Here is a 20,104-nt window from a genome sequence, read left to right as displayed (position 1 = left end):
GGAGCAGAAAGGAGGAGCAGAAAAGGAGGAGCAGAAAGGAGGCGTAGAAAAGGAGGAGTAGAAAGGAGGAGCAGAAAAGGAGGAGTAGAAAGGAGGAGCAGAAAAGGAGGAGCAGAAAGGAGGAGCAGAAAAGGAGGAGTAGAAAGGAGGGGCAGAAAAGGAGGAATTGAAAGGAGGGGCAGAAAAGGAGGAATAGAAAGGAGGAGCAGAAAGGAGGAGCAGAAAAGGAGGAGCAGAAAAGGAGGAGCAGAAAGGAGGAGCAGAAAAGGAGTAGCAGAAAGAAGGCGTAGAAAAGGAGGAATAGAAAGGAGGAACAGAAAGGAGGAGCAGAAAAGGAGGAGCAGAAAAGGAGGAGTAGAAAGGAGGAGCAGAAAAGGAGTAGCAGAAAGAAGGCGTAGAAAAGGAGGAATAGAAAGGAGGAGCAGAAAAGGAGGAGCAGAAAGGAGGAGCAGAAAAGGAGGAGCAGAAATGGAGGAGTAGAAAAGGAGGAGTAGGAAGGAGGAGCAGAAAGGAGGAGCAAAAAGGAGAAGTAGAAAAGGAGGAGTAGAAAGGAGGAGTAGAAAAGGAGGAGTAGAAAAGGTGGTGTAGAAAAGGATGAGCAGAAAAGGAGTAGAAAGAAGGAGCAGAAAGGAGGAACAGAAAAGGAGGTGTAGAGAAAAGGAGGAGTAGAAAAGGAGGAATAGAAAGGAGGTGTAGAAAAGGAGGGGTAGAAAGGAGGAGCAGAAAAGGAGGAATAGAAAGGAGGAGTAGAAAGGAGGAGCAGAAAGGAGGAGTAGAAAAGGAGGAGCAGAAAAGGAGGGGTAGAAAAGGAGGTGTAGAAAGGAGGAGATGAAAAGGAGGAGCTGAAAAGGAGGAGCAGAAAAGGAGGCGTAGAAAAGAGGAGCAGAAAAAGAGGAGCAGAAAGGAGGAGCAGAAAAGGAGGAGTAGAAAGGAGGAGCAGAAAAGGAGGAGCAGAAAAGGAGGAGTAGAAAGGAGGAGCAGAAAAGGAGTAGCAGAAAGAAGGCGTAGAAAAGGAGTAGAAAGGAGGAGCAGAAAAGGAGGAGCAGAAAGGATTAGTAGAAAGGAAGAGTAGAAAAGGAGGAGTAGAAAAGGAGGAGCAGAAAGGATTAGCAGAAAGGAGGAGCAGAAAGGAGGAGTAGAAAAGGAGGGGTAGAAAAGGAGGTGTAGAAAGGAGGAGATGAAAAGGAGGAGCTGAAAAGGAGGAGCAGAAAAGGAGGCGTAGAAAAGAGGAGCAGAAAAAGAGCAGAAAAGGAGGAGTAGAAAGGAGGAGCAGAAAAGGAGTAGCAGAAAGAAGGCGTAGAAAAGGAGGAGTAGAAAGGAGGAGCAGAAAAGGAGGAGTAGAAAGGAGGAGCAGAAAAGGAGGAGCAGAAAAGGAGGAGTAGGAAGGAGGAGCAGAAAGGATTAGTAGAAAAGGAGGAGTAGAAAAGGAGGAGCAGAAAGGATTAGCAGAAAGGAGGAGCAGAAAGGAGGAGCAGAAAGGAGGAGTAGAAAAGGAGGAGTTGAAAAGGAGGTGTAGAAAGGAGGAGCAGAAAGGAGGAGCAAAAAGGAGAAGTAGAAAAGGAGGAGTAGAAAGGATGAGCAGAAAAGGAGGAGTAGAAAGGAGGAGCAGAAAAGGTGGTGTAGAAAGAAGGAGCAGAAAGGAGGAACAGAAAAGGAGGTGTAGAGAAAAGGAGGTGTAGAAAAGGAGGAATAGAAAGGAGGTGTAGAGAAGGAGGGGTAGAAAAGGAGGGGTAGAAAGGAGGAGCAGAAAAGGAGGAATAGAAAGGAGGAGCAGAAAGGAGGAGTAGAAAGGAGGAGCAGAAAAGGAGGGGTAGAAAAGGAGGAGATGAAAAGGAGGAGATGAAAAGGAGGAGATGAAAAGGAGGAGCAGAAAGGAGGCGTAGAAAAGAGGAGTAGAAAAGAGGAGCAGAAAAAGAGGAGCAGAAAAGGAGGAGTAGAAAGGAGGAGCAGAAAAGGAGGAGCAGAAAAGGAGTAGCAGAAAGAAGGCGTAGAAAAGGAGGCGTAGAAAAAGAGGAGCAGAAAGGAGGCGTAGAAAAGGAGGCGTAGAAAAGGAGGCGTAGAAGAGGAGCAGAAAAAGAGGAGCAGAAAGGAGGAGCAGAAAAGGAGGAGTAGAAAGGAGGAGCAGAAAAGGAGGAGCAGAAAAGGAGGAGCAGAAAAGGAGGAGTAGAAAGGAGGAGCAGAAAAGGAGGAATAGAAAGGAGGAATAGAAAGGAGGAGCAGAAAGGAGGAGCAGAAAAGGAGGAGTAGAAAGGAGGAGCAGAAAAGGAGTAGCAGAAAGAAGGCGTAGAAAAGGAGGAATAGAAAGGAGGAGCAGAAAAGGAGGAGCAGAAAGGAGGAGCAGAAAAGGAGGAGCAGAAATGGAGGAGTAGAAAAGGAGGAGTAGGAAGGAGGAGCAGAAAGGAGGAGCAAAAAGGAGAAGTAGAAAAGGAGGAGTAGAAAGGAGGAGTAGAAAAGGAGGAGTAGAAAAGGTGGTGTAGAAAAGGATGAGCAGAAAAGGAGTAGAAAGAAGGAGCAGAAAGGAGGAACAGAAAAGGAGGTGTAGAGAAAAGGAGGAGTAGAAAAGGAGGAATAGAAAGGAGGTGTAGAAAAGGAGGGGTAGAAAGGAGGAGCAGAAAAGGAGGAATAGAAAGGAGGAGTAGAAAGGAGGAGCAGAAAGGAGGAGTAGAAAAGGAGGAGCAGAAAAGGAGGGGTAGAAAAGGAGGTGTAGAAAGGAGGAGATGAAAAGGAGGAGCTGAAAAGGAGGAGCAGAAAAGGAGGCGTAGAAAAGAGGAGCAGAAAAAGAGGAGCAGAAAAGGAGGAGTAGAAAGGAGGAGCAGAAAAGGAGGAGCAGAAAAGGAGGAGTAGAAAGGAGGAGCAGAAAAGGAGTAGCAGAAAGAAGGCGTAGAAAAGGAGTAGAAAGGAGGAGCAGAAAAGGAGGAGCAGAAAGGATTAGTAGAAAGGAAGAGTAGAAAAGGAGGAGTAGAAAAGGAGGAGCAGAAAGGATTAGCAGAAAGGAGGAGCAGAAAGGAGGAGTAGAAAAGGAGGGGTAGAAAAGGAGGTGTAGAAAGGAGGAGATGAAAAGGAGGAGCTGAAAAGGAGGAGCAGAAAAGGAGGCGTAGAAAAGAGGAGCAGAAAAAGAGGAGCAGAAAAGGAGGAGTAGAAAGGAGGAGCAGAAAAGGAGTAGCAGAAAGAAGGCGTAGAAAAGGAGGAGTAGAAAGGAGGAGCAGAAAAGGAGGAGTAGAAAGGAGGAGCAGAAAAGGAGGAGCAGAAAAGGAGGAGTAGGAAGGAGGAGCAGAAAGGATTAGTAGAAAAGGAGGAGTAGAAAAGGAGGAGCAGAAAGGATTAGCAGAAAGGAGGAGCAGAAAGGAGGAGCAGAAAGGAGGAGTAGAAAAGGAGGAGTTGAAAAGGAGGTGTAGAAAGGAGGAGCAGAAAGGAGGAGCAAAAAGGAGAAGTAGAAAAGGAGGAGTAGAAAGGATGAGCAGAAAAGGAGGAGTAGAAAGGAGGAGCAGAAAAGGTGGTGTAGAAAGAAGGAGCAGAAAGGAGGAACAGAAAAGGAGGTGTAGAGAAAAGGAGGTGTAGAAAAGGAGGAATAGAAAGGAGGTGTAGAGAAGGAGGGGTAGAAAAGGAGGGGTAGAAAGGAGGAGCAGAAAAGGAGGAATAGAAAGGAGGAGCAGAAAGGAGGAGTAGAAAGGAGGAGCAGAAAAGGAGGGGTAGAAAAGGAGGAGATGAAAAGGAGGAGATGAAAAGGAGGAGATGAAAAGGAGGAGCAGAAAGGAGGCGTAGAAAAGAGGAGTAGAAAAGAGGAGCAGAAAAAGAGGAGCAGAAAAGGAGGAGTAGAAAGGAGGAGCAGAAAAGGAGGAGCAGAAAAGGAGTAGCAGAAAGAAGGCGTAGAAAAGGAGGCGTAGAAAAAGAGGAGCAGAAAGGAGGCGTAGAAAAGGAGGCGTAGAAAAGGAGGCGTAGAAGAGGAGCAGAAAAAGAGGAGCAGAAAGGAGGAGCAGAAAAGGAGGAGTAGAAAGGAGGAGCAGAAAAGGAGGAGCAGAAAAGGAGGAGCAGAAAAGGAGGAGTAGAAAGGAGGAGCAGAAAAGGAGGAATAGAAAGGAGGAATAGAAAGGAGGAGCAGAAAGGAGGAGCAGAAAAGGAGGAGCAGAAAAGGAGGGGTAGAAAAGGAGGTGTAGAAAGGAGGAGATGAAAAGGAGTAGCAGAAAGAAGGCATAGAAAAGGAGGCGTAGAAAAGGAGGCGTAGAAAAGGAGGAGTAGAAAGGAGGATCAGAAAAGGAGGAGTAGAAAGGAGGAGCAGAAAAGGAGGAGCAGAAAAGGAGGAGTAGAAAAGGAGGAGTAGAAAGGAGGAGCAGAAAAGGAGGAGCAAAAAGGAGAAGTAGAAAAGGAGGAGCAGAAAAGGTGGTGTAGAAAAGGATGAGCAGAAAAGGAGTAGAAAGAAGGAGCAGAAAGGAGGAACAGAAAAGGAGGTGTAGAGAAAAGGAGGAGTAGAAAAGGAGGAATAGAAAGGAGGTGTAGAAAAGGAGGAATAGAAAGGAGGAGTAGAAAGGAGGAGCAGAAAGGAAGAGTAGAAAAGGAGGAGCAGAAAAGGAGGGGTAGAAAAGGAGGTGTAGAAAGGAGGAGATGAAAAGGAGGAGCAGAAAAGGAGGGGTAGAAAAGGACGAGTAGAAAGGAGGAGCAGAAAGGAGGAGCAGAAAAGGAGGAGTTGAAAGGAGGAGTAGAAAGGAGGAGCAGAAAAGGAGGCGTAGAAAAGGAGGCATAGAAAAGGAGGAGTAGAAAGGAGGAGCAGAAAAGGAGGAGTAGAAATGAGGAGCAGAAAAGGAGGAGTAGAAAGGAGGAGTAGAAAGGAGGGGCAGAAAAGGAGGAATAGAAAGGAGGGGCAGAAAAGGAGGAATAGAAAGGAGGAGCAGAAAGGAGGAGCAGAAAAGGAGGAGCAGAAAAGGAGGAGCAGAAAAGGAGGAGCAGAAAAGGAGGAGCAGAAAAGAAGGAGCAGAAAAGGAGGCGTAGAAAAGGAGGAGTAGAAAGGAGGAGCAGAAAAGGAGGAGTAGAAAGGAGGATCAGAAAAGGAGGAGTAGAAAGGAGGAGTAGAAAGGAGGGGCAGAAAAGGAGGAATAGAAAGGAGGGGCAGAAAAGGAGGAATAGAAAGGAGGAGCAGAAAAGGAGGAGTAGAAAGGAGGATCAGAAAAGGAGGAGTAGAAAGGAGGGGCAGAAAAGGAGGAGCAGAAAGGAGGAGCAGAAAAGGAGGAGCAGAAAGGAGGAGCAGAAAAGGAGGAGCAGAAAAGGAGGAGTAGAAAGGAGGATCAGAAAAGGAGGAGTAGAAAGGAGGGGCAGAAAAGGAGGAATAGAAAGGAGGAGCAGAAAAGGAGTAGCAGAAAGAAGGCGTAGAAAAGGAGGAATAGAAAGGAGGAGCAGAAAAGGAGGAGCAGAAAGGAGGAGCAGAAAAGGAGGAGCAGAAAGGAGGAACAGAAATGGAGGAGCAGAAAAGGAGGAGTAGGAAGGAGGAGCAGAAAGGATTAGTAGAAAGGAGGAGTAGAAAAGGAGGAGTAGGAAGGAGGAGCAGAAAGGATTAGCAGAAAGGAGGAGTAGAAAAGGAGGAGTAGAAAGGAGGAGCAGAAAGGAGGAGTAGAAAAGGAGGAGTTGAAAAGGAGGTGTAGAAAGGAGGAGCAGAAAAGGAGGAGCAGAAAGGAGGAGCAGAAAAGAATGAGCAGAAAAGGAGGAGCAGAAAAGGAGGAGCAGAAAGGAGGAGCAGAAAAGGAGTAGCAGAAAGAAGGCGTAGAAAAGGAGGAATAGAAAGGAGGAGCAGAAAAGGAGGAGCAGAAAGGAGGAGCAGAAAAGGAGGAGTAGAAAGGAGGAGCAGAAAAGGAGGAGTAGGAAGGAGGAGCAGAACGGATTAGTAGAAAGGAGGAGTAGAAAAGGAGGAGTAGAAAGGAGGAGCAGAAAGGAGGAGTTGAAAAGGAGGTGTAGAAAGGAGGAGCAGAAAAGGAGGAGCAAAAAGGAGGAGCAGAAAAGGAGGAGCAGAAAAGGTGGTGTAGAAAAGGATGAGTAGAAAGAAGGAGCAGAAAGGAGGAGCAGAAAGGAGGAACAGAAAAGGAGGGGTAGAAAGGAGGAGCAGAAAAGGAGGAGCAGAAAGGAGGAGTAGAAAGGAGGAGCAGAAAGGAGGAGTAGAAAAGGAGGAGCAGAAAAGGAGGGGCAGAAAAGGAGGTGTAGAAAGGAGGAGCAGAAAAGAAGGAGCAGAAAAGGAGCAGAAAGGAGGCGTAGAAAAGGAGGCGTAGAAAAGAGGAGCAGAAAAAGAGGAGCAGAAAAGGAGGAGCAGAAAGAAGGCGTAGAAAAGGAGGCGTAGAAAAGGAGTAGAAAGGAGGATCAGAAAAGGAGGAGTAGAAAGGAGGATCAGAAAAGGAGGATCAGAAAAGGAGGATCAGAAAAGGAGGAGCAGAAAGGAGGAGCAGAAAAGGAGGAGCAGAAAGGAGGAGCAAAAAGGAGAAGTAGAAAAGGAGGAGTAGAAAGGAGGAGCAGAAAAGAAGGAGCAGAAAAGGAGCAGAAAGGAGGCGTAGAAAAGGAGGCGTAGAAAAGGAGGCGTAGAAAAGAGGAGCAGAAAAAGAGGAGCAGAAAAGGAGGAGCAGAAAGAAGGTGTAGAAAAGGAGGAATAGAAAGGAGGAGTAGAAAGGAGGAGCAGAAAGGAAGAGTAGAAAAGGAGGAGCAGAAAAGGAGGGGTAGAAAAGGAGGTGTAGAAAGGAGGAGATGAAAAGGAGGAGCAGAAAAGGAGGGGTAGAAAAGGACGAGTAGAAAGGAGGAGCAGAAAGGAGGAGCAGAAAGGAGGAGCAGAAAAGGAGGAGTTGAAAGGAGGAGCAGAAAAGGAGGAGCAGAAAGGAGGAGCAGAAAAGGAGGAGCAGAAAGGAGGCGTAGAAAAGGAGGAGTAGAAAGGAGGAGCAGAAAAGGAGGAGTAGAAAGGAGGAGCAGAAAAGGAGGAGCAGAAAGGAGGAGCAGAAAAGGAGGAGTAGAAAGGAGGGGCAGAAAAGGAGGAATTGAAAGGAGGGGCAGAAAAGGAGGAATAGAAAGGAGGAGCAGAAAGGAGGAGCAGAAAAGGAGGAGCAGAAAAGGAGGAGCAGAAAAGGAGGAGCAGAAAGGAGGAGCAGAAAAGGAGTAGCAGAAAGAAGGCGTAGAAAAGGAGGAATAGAAAGGAGGAACAGAAAGGAGGAGCAGAAAAGGAGGAGTAGAAAGGAGGAGCAGAAAAGGAGTAGCAGAAAGAAGGCGTAGAAAAGGAGGAATAGAAAGGAGGAGCAGAAAAGGAGGAGCAGAAAGGAGGAGCAGAAAAGGAGGAGCAGAAATGGAGGAGTAGAAAAGGAGGAGTAGGAAGGAGGAGCAGAAAGGAGGAGCAAAAAGGAGAAGTAGAAAAGGAGGAGTAGAAAAGGAGGAGTAGAAAAGGTGGTGTAGAAAAGGATGAGCAGAAAAGGAGTAGAAAGAAGGAGCAGAAAGGAGGAACAGAAAAGGAGGTGTAGAGAAAAGGAGGAGTAGAAAAGGAGGAATAGAAAGGAGGTGTAGAAAAGGAGGGGTAGAAAGGAGGAGCAGAAAAGGAGGAATAGAAAGGAGGAGCAGAAAGGAGGAGCAGAAAGGAGGAGTAGAAAGGAGGAGCAGAAAGGAGGAGTAGAAAAGGAGGAGCAGAAAAGGAGGGGTAGAAAAGGAGGTGTAGAAAGGAGGAGATGAAAAGGAGGAGCTGAAAAGGAGGAGCAGAAAAGGAGGCGTAGAAAAGAGGAGCAGAAAAAGAGGAGCAGAAAGGAGGAGCAGAAAAGGAGGAGTAGAAAGGAGGAGCAGAAAAGGAGGAGTAGAAAGGAGGAGCAGAAATGGAGTAGCAGAAAGAAGGCGTAGAAAAGGAGTAGAAAGGAGGAGCAGAAAAGGAGGAGCAGAAAGGATTAGTAGAAAGGAAGAGTAGAAAAGGAGGAGTAGAAAAGGAGGAGCAGAAAGGATTAGCAGAAAGGAGGAGCAGAAAGGAGGAGTAGAAAAGGAGGGGTAGAAAAGGAGGTGTAGAAAGGAGGAGATGAAAAGGAGGAGCTGAAAAGGAGGAGCAGAAAAGGAGGCGTAGAAAAGAGGAGCAGAAAAAGAGGAGCAGAAAGGAGGAGCAGAAAAGGAGGAGTAGAAAGGAGGAGCAGAAAAGGAGTAGCAGAAAGAAGGCGTAGAAAAGGAGGAGTAGAAAGGAGGAGCAGAAAAGGAGGAGTAGAAAGGAGGAGCAGAAAAGGAGGAGCAGAAAAGGAGGAGTAGGAAGGAGGAGCAGAAAGGATTAGTAGAAAAGGAGGAGTAGAAAAGGAGGAGCAGAAAGGAGGAGCAGAAAGGAGGAGCAGAAAGGAGGAGTAGAAAAGGAGGAGTTGAAAAGGAGGTGTAGAAAGGAGGAGCAGAAAGGAGGAGCAAAAAGGAGAAGTAGAAAAGGAGGAGTAGAAAGGATGAGCAGAAAAGGAGGAGTAGAAAGGAGGAGCAGAAAGGAGGAGTTGAAAAGGAGGTGTAGAAAGGAGGAGCAGAAAAGGAGGAGCAAAAAGGAGGAGCAGAAAAGGAGGAGCAGAAAAGGTGGTGTAGAAAAGGATGAGTAGAAAGAAGGAGCAGAAAGGAGGAGCAGAAAGGAGGAACAGAAAAGGAGGGGTAGAAAGGAGGAGCAGAAAAGGAGGAGCAGAAAGGAGGAGTAGAAAGGAGGAGCAGAAAGGAGGAGTAGAAAAGGAGGAGCAGAAAAGGAGGGGCAGAAAAGGAGGTGTAGAAAGGAGGAGCAGAAAAGAAGGAGCAGAAAAGGAGCAGAAAGGAGGCGTAGAAAAGGAGGCGTAGAAAAGAGGAGCAGAAAAAGAGGAGCAGAAAAGGAGGAGCAGAAAGAAGGCGTAGAAAAGGAGGCGTAGAAAAGGAGTAGAAAGGAGGATCAGAAAAGGAGGAGTAGAAAGGAGGATCAGAAAAGGAGGATCAGAAAAGGAGGAGCAGAAAGGAGGAGCAGAAAAGGAGGAGCAGAAAGGAGGAGCAAAAAGGAGAAGTAGAAAAGGAGGAGTAGAAAGGAGGAGCAGAAAAGAAGGAGCAGAAAAGGAGCAGAAAGGAGGCGTAGAAAAGGAGGCGTAGAAAAGGAGGCGTAGAAAAGAGGAGCAGAAAAAGAGGAGCAGAAAAGGAGGAGCAGAAAGAAGGTGTAGAAAAGGAGGAATAGAAAGGAGGAGCAGAAAGGAGGAGTAGAAAGGAGGAGCAGAAAGGAAGAGTAGAAAAGGAGGAGCAGAAAAGGAGGGGTAGAAAAGGAGGTGTAGAAAGGAGGAGATGAAAAGGAGGAGCAGAAAAGGAGGGGTAGAAAAGGACGAGTAGAAAGGAGGAGCAGAAAGGAGGAGCAGAAAGGAGGAGCAGAAAAGGAGGAGTTGAAAGGAGGAGCAGAAAAGGAGGAGCAGAAAGGAGGAGCAGAAAAGGAGGAGCAGAAAGGAGGCGTAGAAAAGGAGGAGTAGAAAGGAGGAGCAGAAAAGGAGGAGTAGAAAGGAGGAGCAGAAAAGGAGGAGCAGAAAGGAGGAGCAGAAAAGGAGGAGTAGAAAGGAGGGGCAGAAAAGGAGGAATTGAAAGGAGGGGCAGAAAAGGAGGAATAGAAAGGAGGAGCAGAAAGGAGGAGCAGAAAAGGAGGAGCAGAAAAGGAGGAGCAGAAAAGGAGGAGCAGAAAGGAGGAGCAGAAAAGGAGTAGCAGAAAGAAGGCGTAGAAAAGGAGGAATAGAAAGGAGGAACAGAAAGGAGGAGCAGAAAAGGAGGAGTAGAAAGGAGGAGCAGAAAAGGAGTAGCAGAAAGAAGGCGTAGAAAAGGAGGAATAGAAAGGAGGAGCAGAAAAGGAGGAGCAGAAAGGAGGAGCAGAAAAGGAGGAGCAGAAATGGAGGAGTAGAAAAGGAGGAGTAGGAAGGAGGAGCAGAAAGGAGGAGCAAAAAGGAGAAGTAGAAAAGGAGGAGTAGAAAAGGAGGAGTAGAAAAGGTGGTGTAGAAAAGGATGAGCAGAAAAGGAGTAGAAAGAAGGAGCAGAAAGGAGGAACAGAAAAGGAGGTGTAGAGAAAAGGAGGAGTAGAAAAGGAGGAATAGAAAGGAGGTGTAGAAAAGGAGGGGTAGAAAGGAGGAGCAGAAAAGGAGGAATAGAAAGGAGGAGCAGAAAGGAGGAGCAGAAAGGAGGAGTAGAAAGGAGGAGCAGAAAGGAGGAGTAGAAAAGGAGGAGCAGAAAAGGAGGGGTAGAAAAGGAGGTGTAGAAAGGAGGAGATGAAAAGGAGGAGCTGAAAAGGAGGAGCAGAAAAGGAGGCGTAGAAAAGAGGAGCAGAAAAAGAGGAGCAGAAAGGAGGAGCAGAAAAGGAGGAGTAGAAAGGAGGAGCAGAAAAGGAGGAGCAGAAAAGGAGGAGTAGAAAGGAGGAGCAGAAATGGAGTAGCAGAAAGAAGGCGTAGAAAAGGAGTAGAAAGGAGGAGCAGAAAAGGAGGAGCAGAAAAGGAGGAGCAGAAAGGATTAGTAGAAAGGAAGAGTAGAAAAGGAGGAGTAGAAAAGGAGGAGCAGAAAGGATTAGCAGAAAGGAGGAGCAGAAAGGAGGAGTAGAAAAGGAGGGGTAGAAAAGGAGGTGTAGAAAGGAGGAGATGAAAAGGAGGAGCTGAAAAGGAGGAGCAGAAAAGGAGGAGTAGGAAGGAGGAGCAGAAAGGATTAGTAGAAAGGAGGAGTAGAAAAGGAGGAGTAGGAAGGAGGAGCAGAAAGGATTAGCAGAAAGGAGGAGTAGAAAAGGAGGAGCAGAAAGGAGGAGTAGAAAAGGAGGAGTTGAAAAGGAGGTGTAGAAAGGAGGAGCAGAAAAGGAGGGGCAGAAAGGAGGAGCAAAAAGGAGAAGTAGAAAAGGAGGAGTAGAAAGGAGGAGTAGAAAAGGAGGAGTAGAAAGGAGGAGCAGAAAAGGTGGTGTAGAGAAAAGGAGGTGTAGAAAAGGAGGAATAGAAAGGAGGTGTAGAGAAGGAGGGGTAGAAAAGGAGGGGTAGAAAGGAGGAGCAGAAAAGGAGGAATAGAAAGGAGGAGCAGAAAGGAGGAGTAGAAAGGAGGAGTAGAAAAGGAGGAGCAGAAAAGGAGGGGTAGAAAAGGAGGAGATGAAAAGGAGGAGCAGAAAGGAGGCGTAGAAAAGAGGAGTAGAAAAGAGGAGCAGGAAAAGAGGAGCAGGAAAAGAGGAGTAGAAAGGAGGAGTAGAAAGGAGGAGCAGAAAAGGAGGAGTAGAAAGGAGGAGCAGAAAAGGAGGAGTAGAAAGGAGGAGCAGAAAAGGAGTAGCAGAAAGAAGGCGTAGAAAAGGAGGAGCAGAAAGGAGGCGTAGAAAAGGAGGCGTAGAAAAGAGGAGCAGATAAAGAGGAGCAGAAAAGGAGGAGTAGAAAGGAGCAGAAAAGGAGGAGTAGAAAGGAGGAGCAGAAAAGGAGTAGCAGAAAGAAGGCGTAGAAAAGGAGGAGCAGAAAGGAGGATCAGAAAAGGAGGAGTAGAAAGGAGTGGCAGAAAAGGAGGAATAGAAAGGAGGAGTAGAAAGGAGGAGCAGAAAAAGAGGAGCAGAAAAGGAGGATCAGAAAAGGAGGAGTAGGAAGAAGGAGTAGAAAGGAGGGGCAGAAAAGGAGGAATAGAAAGGAGGAGCAGAAAAGGAGGAGTAGAAAGGAGGATCAGAAAAGGAGGGGCAGAAAAGGAGGGGCAGAAAAGGAGGAGCAGAAAGGAGGAGCAGAAAAGGAGGAGCAGAAAGGAGGAGCAGAAAGGAGGAGCAGAAAGGAGGAGCAGAAAAGGAGGAGCAGAAAAGGAGGAGTAGAAAGGAGGAGTAGAAAGGAGGATCAGAAAAGGAGGAGTAGAAAGGAGGGGCAGAAAAGGAGGAATAGAAAGGAGGAGCAGAAAAGGAGTAGCAGAAAGAAGGCGTAGAAAAGGAGGAATAGAAAGGAGGAGCAGAAAAGGAGGAGCAGAAAGGAGGAGCAGAAAAGGAGGAGCAGAAAGGAGGAACAGAAATGGAGGAGCAGAAAAGGAGGAGTAGGAAGGAGGAGCAGAAAGGATTAGTAGAAAGGAGGAGTAGAAAAGGAGGAGTAGGAAGGAGGAGCAGAAAGGATTAGCAGAAAGGAGGAGTAGAAAAGGAGGAGTAGAAAGGAGGAGCAGAAAGGAGGAGTAGAAAAGGAGGAGTTGAAAAGGAGGTGTAGAAAGGAGGAGCAGAAAAGGAGGAGCAGAAAGGAGGAGCAGAAAAGAATGAGCAGAAAAGGAGGAGCAGAAAAGGAGGAGCAGAAAAGGAGTAGCAGAAAGAAGGCGTAGAAAAGGAGGAATAGAAAGGAGGAGCAGAAAAGGAGGAGCAGAAAGGAGGAGCAGAAAAGGAGGAGTAGAAAGGAGGAGCAGAAAAGGAGGAGTAGGAAGGAGGAGCAGAACGGATTAGTAGAAAGGAGGAGTAGAAAAGGAGGAGTAGAAAGGAGGAGCAGAAAGGAGGAGTTGAAAAGGAGGTGTAGAAAGGAGGAGCAGAAAAGGAGGAGCAAAAAGGAGGAGCAGAAAAGGTGGTGTAGAAAAGGATGAGTAGAAAGAAGGAGCAGAAAGGAGGAGCAGAAAGGAGGAACAGAAAAGGAGGGGTAGAAAGGAGGAGCAGAAAAGGAGGAGCAGAAAGGAGGAGTAGAAAGGAGGAGCAGAAAGGAGGAGTAGAAAAGGAGGGGCAGAAAAGGAGGTGTAGAAAGGAGGAGCAGAAAAGAAGGAGCAGAAAAGGAGCAGAAAGGAGGCGTAGAAAAGGAGGCGTAGAAAAGAGGAGCAGAAAAAGAGGAGCAGAAAAGGAGGAGCAGAAAGAAGGCGTAGAAAAGGAGGCGTAGAAAAGGAGTAGAAAGGAGGATCAGAAAAGGAGGAGTAGAAAGGAGGATCAGAAAAGGAGGATCAGAAAAGGAGGAGCAGAAAGGAGGAGCAGAAAAGGAGGAGCAGAAAGGAGGAGCAAAAAGGAGAAGTAGAAAAGGAGGAGTAGAAAGGAGGAGTAGAAAGGAGGAGTAGAAAAGGAGGAGTAGAAAAGGTGGTGTAGAAAAGGATGAGCAGAAAAGGAGGAGTAGAAAGAAGGAGCAGAAAGGAGGAACAGAAAAGGAGGTGTAGAGAAAAGGAGGAGTAGAAAAGGAGGAATAGAAAGGAGGTGTAGAAAAGGAAGGGTAGAAAGGAGGAGCAGAAAAGGAGGAATAGAAAGGAGGAGCAGAAAGGAGGAGTAGAAAGGAGGAGCAGAAAGGAGGAGTAGAAAAGGAGGAGCAGAAAAGGAGGGGTAGAAAAGGAGGTGTAGAAAGGAGGAGATGAAAAGGAGGAGCTGAAAAGGAGGAGCAGAAAAGGAGGCGTAGAAAAGAGGAGCAGAAAAAGAGGAGCAGAAAGGAGGAGCAGAAAAGGAGGAGCAGAAAGGAGGAGCAGAAAGGAGGAGCAGAAAAGGAGGAGTAGAAAGGAGGATCAGAAAAGGAGGAGTAGAAAGGAGGGGCAGAAAAGGAGGAATAGAAAGGAGGAGCAGAAAAGGAGTAGCAGAAAGAAGGCGTAGAAAAGGAGGAATAGAAAGGAGGAGCAGAAAAGGAGGAGCAGAAAGGAGGAGCAGAAAAGGAGGAGCAGAAAGGAGGAACAGAAATGGAGGAGCAGAAAAGGAGGAGTAGGAAGGAGGAGCAGAAAGGATTAGTAGAAAGGAGGAGTAGAAAAGGAGGAGTAGGAAGGAGGAGCAGAAAGGATTAGCAGAAAGGAGGAGTAGAAAAGGAGGAGTAGAAAGGAGGAGCAGAAAGGAGGAGTAGAAAAGGAGGAGTTGAAAAGGAGGTGTAGAAAGGAGGAGCAGAAAAGGAGGAGCAGAAAGGAGGAGCAGAAAAGAATGAGCAGAAAAGGAGGAGCAGAAAAGGAGGAGCAGAAAGGAGGAGCAGAAAAGGAGTAGCAGAAAGAAGGCGTAGAAAAGGAGGAATAGAAAGGAGGAGCAGAAAAGGAGGAGCAGAAAGGAGGAGCAGAAAAGGAGGAGTAGAAAGGAGGAGCAGAAAAGGAGGAGTAGGAAGGAGGAGCAGAACGGATTAGTAGAAAGGAGGAGTAGAAAAGGAGGAGTAGAAAGGAGGAGCAGAAAGGAGGAGTTGAAAAGGAGGTGTAGAAAGGAGGAGCAGAAAAGGAGGAGCAAAAAGGAGGAGCAGAAAAGGAGGAGCAGAAAAGGTGGTGTAGAAAAGGATGAGTAGAAAGAAGGAGCAGAAAGGAGGAGCAGAAAGGAGGAACAGAAAAGGAGGGGTAGAAAGGAGGAGCAGAAAAGGAGGAGCAGAAAGGAGGAGTAGAAAGGAGGAGCAGAAAGGAGGAGTAGAAAAGGAGGGGCAGAAAAGGAGGTGTAGAAAGGAGGAGCAGAAAAGAAGGAGCAGAAAAGGAGCAGAAAGGAGGCGTAGAAAAGGAGGCGTAGAAAAGAGGAGCAGAAAAAGAGGAGCAGAAAAGGAGGAGCAGAAAGAAGGCGTAGAAAAGGAGGCGTAGAAAAGGAGTAGAAAGGAGGATCAGAAAAGGAGGAGTAGAAAGGAGGATCAGAAAAGGAGGATCAGAAAAGGAGGAGCAGAAAGGAGGAGCAGAAAAGGAGGAGCAGAAAGGAGGAGCAAAAAGGAGAAGTAGAAAAGGAGGAGTAGAAAGGAGGAGTAGAAAAGGAGGAGTAGAAAAGGTGGTGTAGAAAAGGATGAGCAGAAAAGGAGGAGTAGAAAGAAGGAGCAGAAAGGAGGAACAGAAAAGGAGGTGTAGAGAAAAGGAGGAGTAGAAAAGGAGGAATAGAAAGGAGGTGTAGAAAAGGAAGGGTAGAAAGGAGGAGCAGAAAAGGAGGAATAGAAAGGAGGAGCAGAAAGGAGGAGTAGAAAGGAGGAGCAGAAAGGAGGAGTAGAAAAGGAGGAGCAGAAAAGGAGGGGTAGAAAAGGAGGTGTAGAAAGGAGGAGATGAAAAGGAGGAGCTGAAAAGGAGGAGCAGAAAAGGAGGCGTAGAAAAGAGGAGCAGAAAAAGAGGAGCAGAAAGGAGGAGCAGAAAAGGAGGAGTAGAAAGGAGGAGCAGAAAAGGAGTAGCAGAAAGAAGGCGTAGAAAAGGAGGAGTAGAAAGGAGGAGCAGAAAAGGAGGAGTAGAAAGGAGGAGCAGAAAAGGAGGAGCAGAAAAGGAGGAGTAGGAAGGAGGAGCAGAAAGGATTAGTAGAAAGGAGGAGTAGAAAAGGAGGAGTAGGAAGGAGGAGCAGAAAGGATTAGCAGAAAGGAGGAGTAGAAAAGGAGGAGCAGAAAGGAGGAGTAGAAAAGGAGGAGTTGAAAAGGAGGTGTAGAAAGGAGGAGCAGAAAAGGAGGGGCAGAAAGGAGGAGCAAAAAGGAGAAGTAGAAAAGGAGGAGTAGAAAGGAGGAGTAGAAAAGGAGGAGTAGAAAGGAGGAGCAGAAAAGGTGGTGTAGAGAAAAGGAGGTGTAGAAAAGGAGGAATAGAAAGGAGGTGTAGAGAAGGAGGGGTAGAAAAGGAGGGGTAGAAAGGAGGAGCAGAAAAGGAGGAATAGAAAGGAGGAGCAGAAAGGAGGAGTAGAAAGGAGGAGTAGAAAAGGAGGAGCAGAAAAGGAGGGGTAGAAAAGGAGGAGATGAAAAGGAGGAGCAGAAAGGAGGCGTAGAAAAGAGGAGTAGAAAAGAGGAGCAGGAAAAGAGGAGCAGGAAAAGAGGAGTAGAAAGGAGGAGTAGAAAGGAGGAGCAGAAAAGGAGGAGTAGAAAGGAGGAGCAGAAAAGGAGGAGTAGAAAGGAGGAGCAGAAAAGGAGTAGCAGAAAGAAGGCGTAGAAAAGGAGGAGCAGAAAGGAGGCGTAGAAAAGGAGGCGTAGAAAAGAGGAGCAGAAAAAGAGGAGCAGAAAAGGAGGAGTAGAAAGGAGCAGAAAAGGAGGAGCAGAAAAGGAGGAGTAGAAAGGAGGAGCAGAAAAGGAGTAGCAGAAAGAAGGCGTAGAAAAGGAGGAGCAGAAAAGGAGGAGTAGAAAGGAGGATCAGAAAAGGAGGAGTAGAAAGGAGTGGCAGAAAAGGAGGAATAGAAAGGAGGAGCAGAAAAGGAGGAGTAGAAAGGAGGAGCAGAAAAAGAGGAGCAGAAAAGGAGGAGTAGGAAGAAGGAGCAGAAAGGATTAGCAGAAAGGAGGAGTAGAAAAGGAGGAGCAGAAAAGGAGGAGTAGAAAGGAGGATCAGAAAAGGAGAAGTAGAAAGGAGGGGCAGAAAAGGAGGAATAGAAAGGAGGAGCAGAAAAGGAGGAGTAGAAAGGAGGAGTAGAAAGGAGGAGCAGAAAGGAGGAGCAGAAAAGAGGAGCAGAAAAGGAGGAGCAGAAAGGAGGAGCAAAAAAGAGAAGTAGAAAAGGAGGAGTAGAAAAGGAGGAGTAGAAAGGAGGAGCAGAAAAGGTGGTGTAGAAAAGGTGGTGTAGAAAAGGAGGAGTAGAAAGAAGGAGCAGAAAGGAGGAACAGAAAAGGAGGTGTAGAGAAAAGGAGGAGTAGAAAAGGAGGAATAGAAAGGAGGTGTAGAAAAGGAGAGGTAGAAAAGGAGGGGTAGAAAGGAGGAGCAGAAAAGGAGGAGCAGAAAGGAGGAGCAGAAAAGGAGGGGCAGAAAAGGAGGGGCAGAAAAGGAGGAGCAGAAAGGAGGAGCAGAAAAGGAGGAGCAGAAAAGGAGGAGCAGAAAAGGAGGAGTAGAAAGGAGGATCAGAAAAGGAGGAGTAGAAAGGAGGGGCAGAAAAGGAGGAATAGAAAGGAGGAGCAGAAAAGGAGGAGTAGAAAGGAGGAGCAGAAAAGGAGTAGAAGAAAGAAGGCGTAGAAAAGGAGGCGTAGAAAGGAGGAGCAGAAAAGGAGGAGTAGAAAGGAGGAGTAGAAAGGAGGGAGCAGAAAAGGAGGAGTAGAAAGGAGGAGCAGAAAAAGAGGAGCAGAAAAGGAGGAGCAGGAAAGGAGGAGCAGAAAAGGAGGAGCAGAAAAGGAGGAGTAGGAAGAAGGAGCAGAAAGGATTAGCAGAAAGGAGGAGTAGAAAAGGAGGAGCAGAAAAGGAGGAGTAGAAAGGAGGATCAGAAAAGGAGAAGTAGAAAGGAGGGGCAGAAAAGGAGGAATAGAAAGGAGGAGCAGAAAAGGATGAGTAGAAAGGAGGAGTAGAAAGGAGGAGCAGAAAGGAGGAGCAGAAAAGAGGAGCAGAAAAGGAGGAGCGGAAAGGAGGAGCAAAAAAGAGAAGTAGAAAAGGAGGAGTAGAAAAGGAGGAGTAGAAAGGAGGAGCAGAAAAGGTGGTGTAGAAAAGGTGGTGTAGAAAAGGAGGAGTAGAAAGAAGGAGCAGAAAGGAGGAACAGAAAAGGAGGTGTAGAGAAAAGGAGGAGTAGAAAAGGAGGAATAGAAAGGAGGTGTAGAAAAGGAGGGGTAGAAAAGGAGGGGTAGAAAGGAGGAGCAGAAAAGGAGGAGTAGAAAGGAGGAGCAGAAAGGAGGAGCAGAAAAGGAGGGGTAGAAAAGGAGGTGTAGAAAGGAGGAGATGAAAAGGAGGAGCAGAAAAGGAGGAGCAGAAAAAGAGGAGCAGAAAAGGAGGAGTAGAAAGGAGGAGCAGAAAAGGAGGAGCAGAAAGGAGGAGCAGAAAAGGAGGCGTAGAAAAGGAGGAGTAGAAAGGAGGCGTAGAAAAGGAGGAGTAGAAAGGAGGAGCAGAAAAGGAGGAGTAGAAAGGAGGATCAGAAAAGGAGGAGTAGAAAGGAGGAGTAGAAAGGAGGGGCAGAAAAGGAGGAATAGAAAGGAGGAGCAGAAAAGGAGGAGTAGAAAGGAGGATCAGAAAAGGAGGGGCAGAAAAGGAGGGGCAGAAAAGGAGGAGCAGAAAGGAGGAGCAGAAAAGGAGGAGCAGAAAGGAGGAGCAGAAAAGGAGGAGCAGAAAAGGAGGAGTAGAAAGGAGGATCAGAAAAGGAGGAGTAGAAAGGAGGGGCAGAAAAGGAGGAATAGAAAGGAGGAGCAGAAAAGGAGGAGTAGAAAGGAGGAGCAGAAAAGGAGTAGAAGAAAGAAGGCGTAGAAAAGGAGGCGTAGAAAAGGAGGCGTAGAAAAGGAGGAGTAGAAAGGAGGAGTAGAAAGGAGGGAGCAGAAAAGGAGGAATAGAAAGGAGGAGCAGAAAAGGAGGAGTAGAAAGGAGGAGCAGAAAAAGAGGAGCAGAAAGGAGGGAGCAGAAAAGGAGGAGCAAAAAAGAAGGAGCAGAAAAGGAGGAGTAGGAAGGAGGAGCAGAAAGGATTAGCAGAAAGGAGGAGTAGGAAGGAGGAGCAGAAAGGATTAGCAGAAAGGATTAGCAGAAAGGAGGATCAGAAAAGGAGGATCAGAAAGGAGGGGCAGAAAAGGAGGAGTAGAAAGGAGGAGTAGAAAGGAGGAGCAGAAAAAGAGCAGAAAAAGAGGAGCAGAAAAAGAGGAGCAGAAAAGGAGGAGCAGAAAAGGAGGAGCAGAAAAGGAGTAGCAGAAAAGGAGTAGCAGAAAGAAGGCGTAGAAAAGGAGGAGTAGAAAGGAGGAGTAGAAAGGAGGATCAGAAAAGGAGGAGTAGAAAGGAGGGGCAGAAATGGAGGAATAGAAAGGAGGAGCAGAAAAGGAGGAGTAGAAAGGAGGGGCAGAAAAGGAGGAATAGAAAGGAGGAGCAGAAAAGAGGAGCAGAAAAAGAGGAGAGAAAGGAGGAGCAGAAAAGAAGGAGCAGAAAAGGAGGAGTAGAAAGGAGGAGCAGAAAAGGAGGAGCAGAAAAGGAGGAGTAGGAAGGAGGAGTAGGAAGGAGGAGCAGAAAGGATTAGCAGAAAGGAGGAATAGAAAAGGAGGAGCAGAAAAGGAGGAGTAGAAAGGAGGGGCAGAAAAGGAGGAATAGAAAGGAGGAGCAGAAAAGGAGGAGTAGAAAGGAGGAGCAGAAAAAGAGGAGAGAAAGGAGGAGCAGAAAAGAAGGAGCAGAAAAGGAGGAGTAGAAAGGAGGAGCAGAAAAGGAGGAGCAGAAAAGGAGTAGGAAGGAGGAGTAGGAAGGAGGAGCAGAAAGGATTAGCAGAAAGGAGGAGCAGAAAAGGAGGAGTAGAAAGGAGGAGTAGAAAGGAGGAGCAGAAAAGGAGGAGCAGAAAAGGAGGAGTAGAAAGAAGTAGCAGAAAGGAGGAACAGAAAAGGAGGTGTAGAGAAAAGGAGGAGTAGAAAAGGAGGAATAGAAAGGAGGTGTAGAAAAGGAGGAGTAGAAAGGAGGAGCAGAAAAGGAGGGGTAGAAAAGGACGAGCAGAAAGGAGGAGCAGAAAGGAGGAGCAGAAAGGAGGAGCAGAAAAGGAGGAGCAGAAATGGAGGAGCAGAAAAGGAGGAGTAGGAAGGAGGAGCAGAAAGGATTAGCAGAAAGGAGGAGTAGAAAAGGAGGAGTAGAAAGGAGGAGCAGAAAAGGAGGAGTAGAAAGGAGGATCAGAAAAGGAGGAGTAGAAAGGAGGGGCAGAAAAGGAGGAATAGAAAGGAGGAGCAGAAAAGGAGGAGTAGAAAGGAGGAGCAGAAAAGGAGGAGCAGAAAGGGAGGAGCAGAAAAGGAGGAGTAGAAAGGAGGAGCAGAAAAGGAGGAGCAGAAAGAAGGCGTAGAAAAGGAGGCGTAGAAAAGGAGGAGTAGAAAGGAGGATCAGAAAAGGAGGAGTAGAAAGGAGGAGCAGAAAAGGAGGAGCAGAAAGGAGGAGTAGAAAAGGAGGAGTAGAAAGGAGGAGTAGAAAGGAGGAGCAGAAAAGGAGGAGTAGAAAGGAGGAGTAGAAAGGAGGAGTAGAAAGGAGGAGCAGAAAAGGAGGAGCAGAAAAGGAGGAGCAGAAAAGGAGGAGTAGGAAGGAGGAGTAGGAAGGAGGAGCAGAAAAGGAGGAATAGAAAAGGAGGAGTAGAAAGGAGGAGCAGAAAAGGAGGAGTAGAAAGGAGGATCAGAAAAGGAGGAGTAGAAAGGAGGGGCAGAAAAGGAGGAATAGAAAGGAGGAGCAGAAAAGGAGGAGTAGAAAGGAGGAGCAGAAAAAGAGGAGCAGAAAAGGAGGAGCCGAAAAGGAGGAGCAGAAAGGAGGAGCAGAAATGGAGGAGCAGAAAGGATTAGCAGAAAGGAGGAGTAGAAAAGGAGGAGTAGGAAGGAGGAGCAGAAAGGATTAGCAGAAAGGAGGAGTAGAAAGGAGGAGCAGAAAAGGAGGAGTAGAAAGGAGGGGCAGAAAAGGAGGAATAGAAAGGAGGAGCAGAAAAGGAGGAGCAGAAAAAGAGGATCAGAAA

General features: G+C 47.1%; 1 protein-coding gene across 2 annotated transcripts in view; it reads left to right on the top strand.

Annotated features, from left to right (window-relative positions):
* focad (focadhesin) overlaps positions 1-20,104 on the top strand; it is a 116,280-nt gene that overhangs the window by 24,470 nt on the left and 71,706 nt on the right. The window lies entirely within an intron of this gene.

The sequence above is a fragment of the Telmatherina bonti genome (assembly GCF_933228915.1).
Source record: "Telmatherina bonti genome assembly, chromosome: 18".
NCBI lineage: Eukaryota > Metazoa > Chordata > Actinopteri > Atheriniformes > Telmatherinidae > Telmatherina > Telmatherina bonti.
This window is presented reverse-complemented; position numbering and strand designations above follow the sequence as displayed.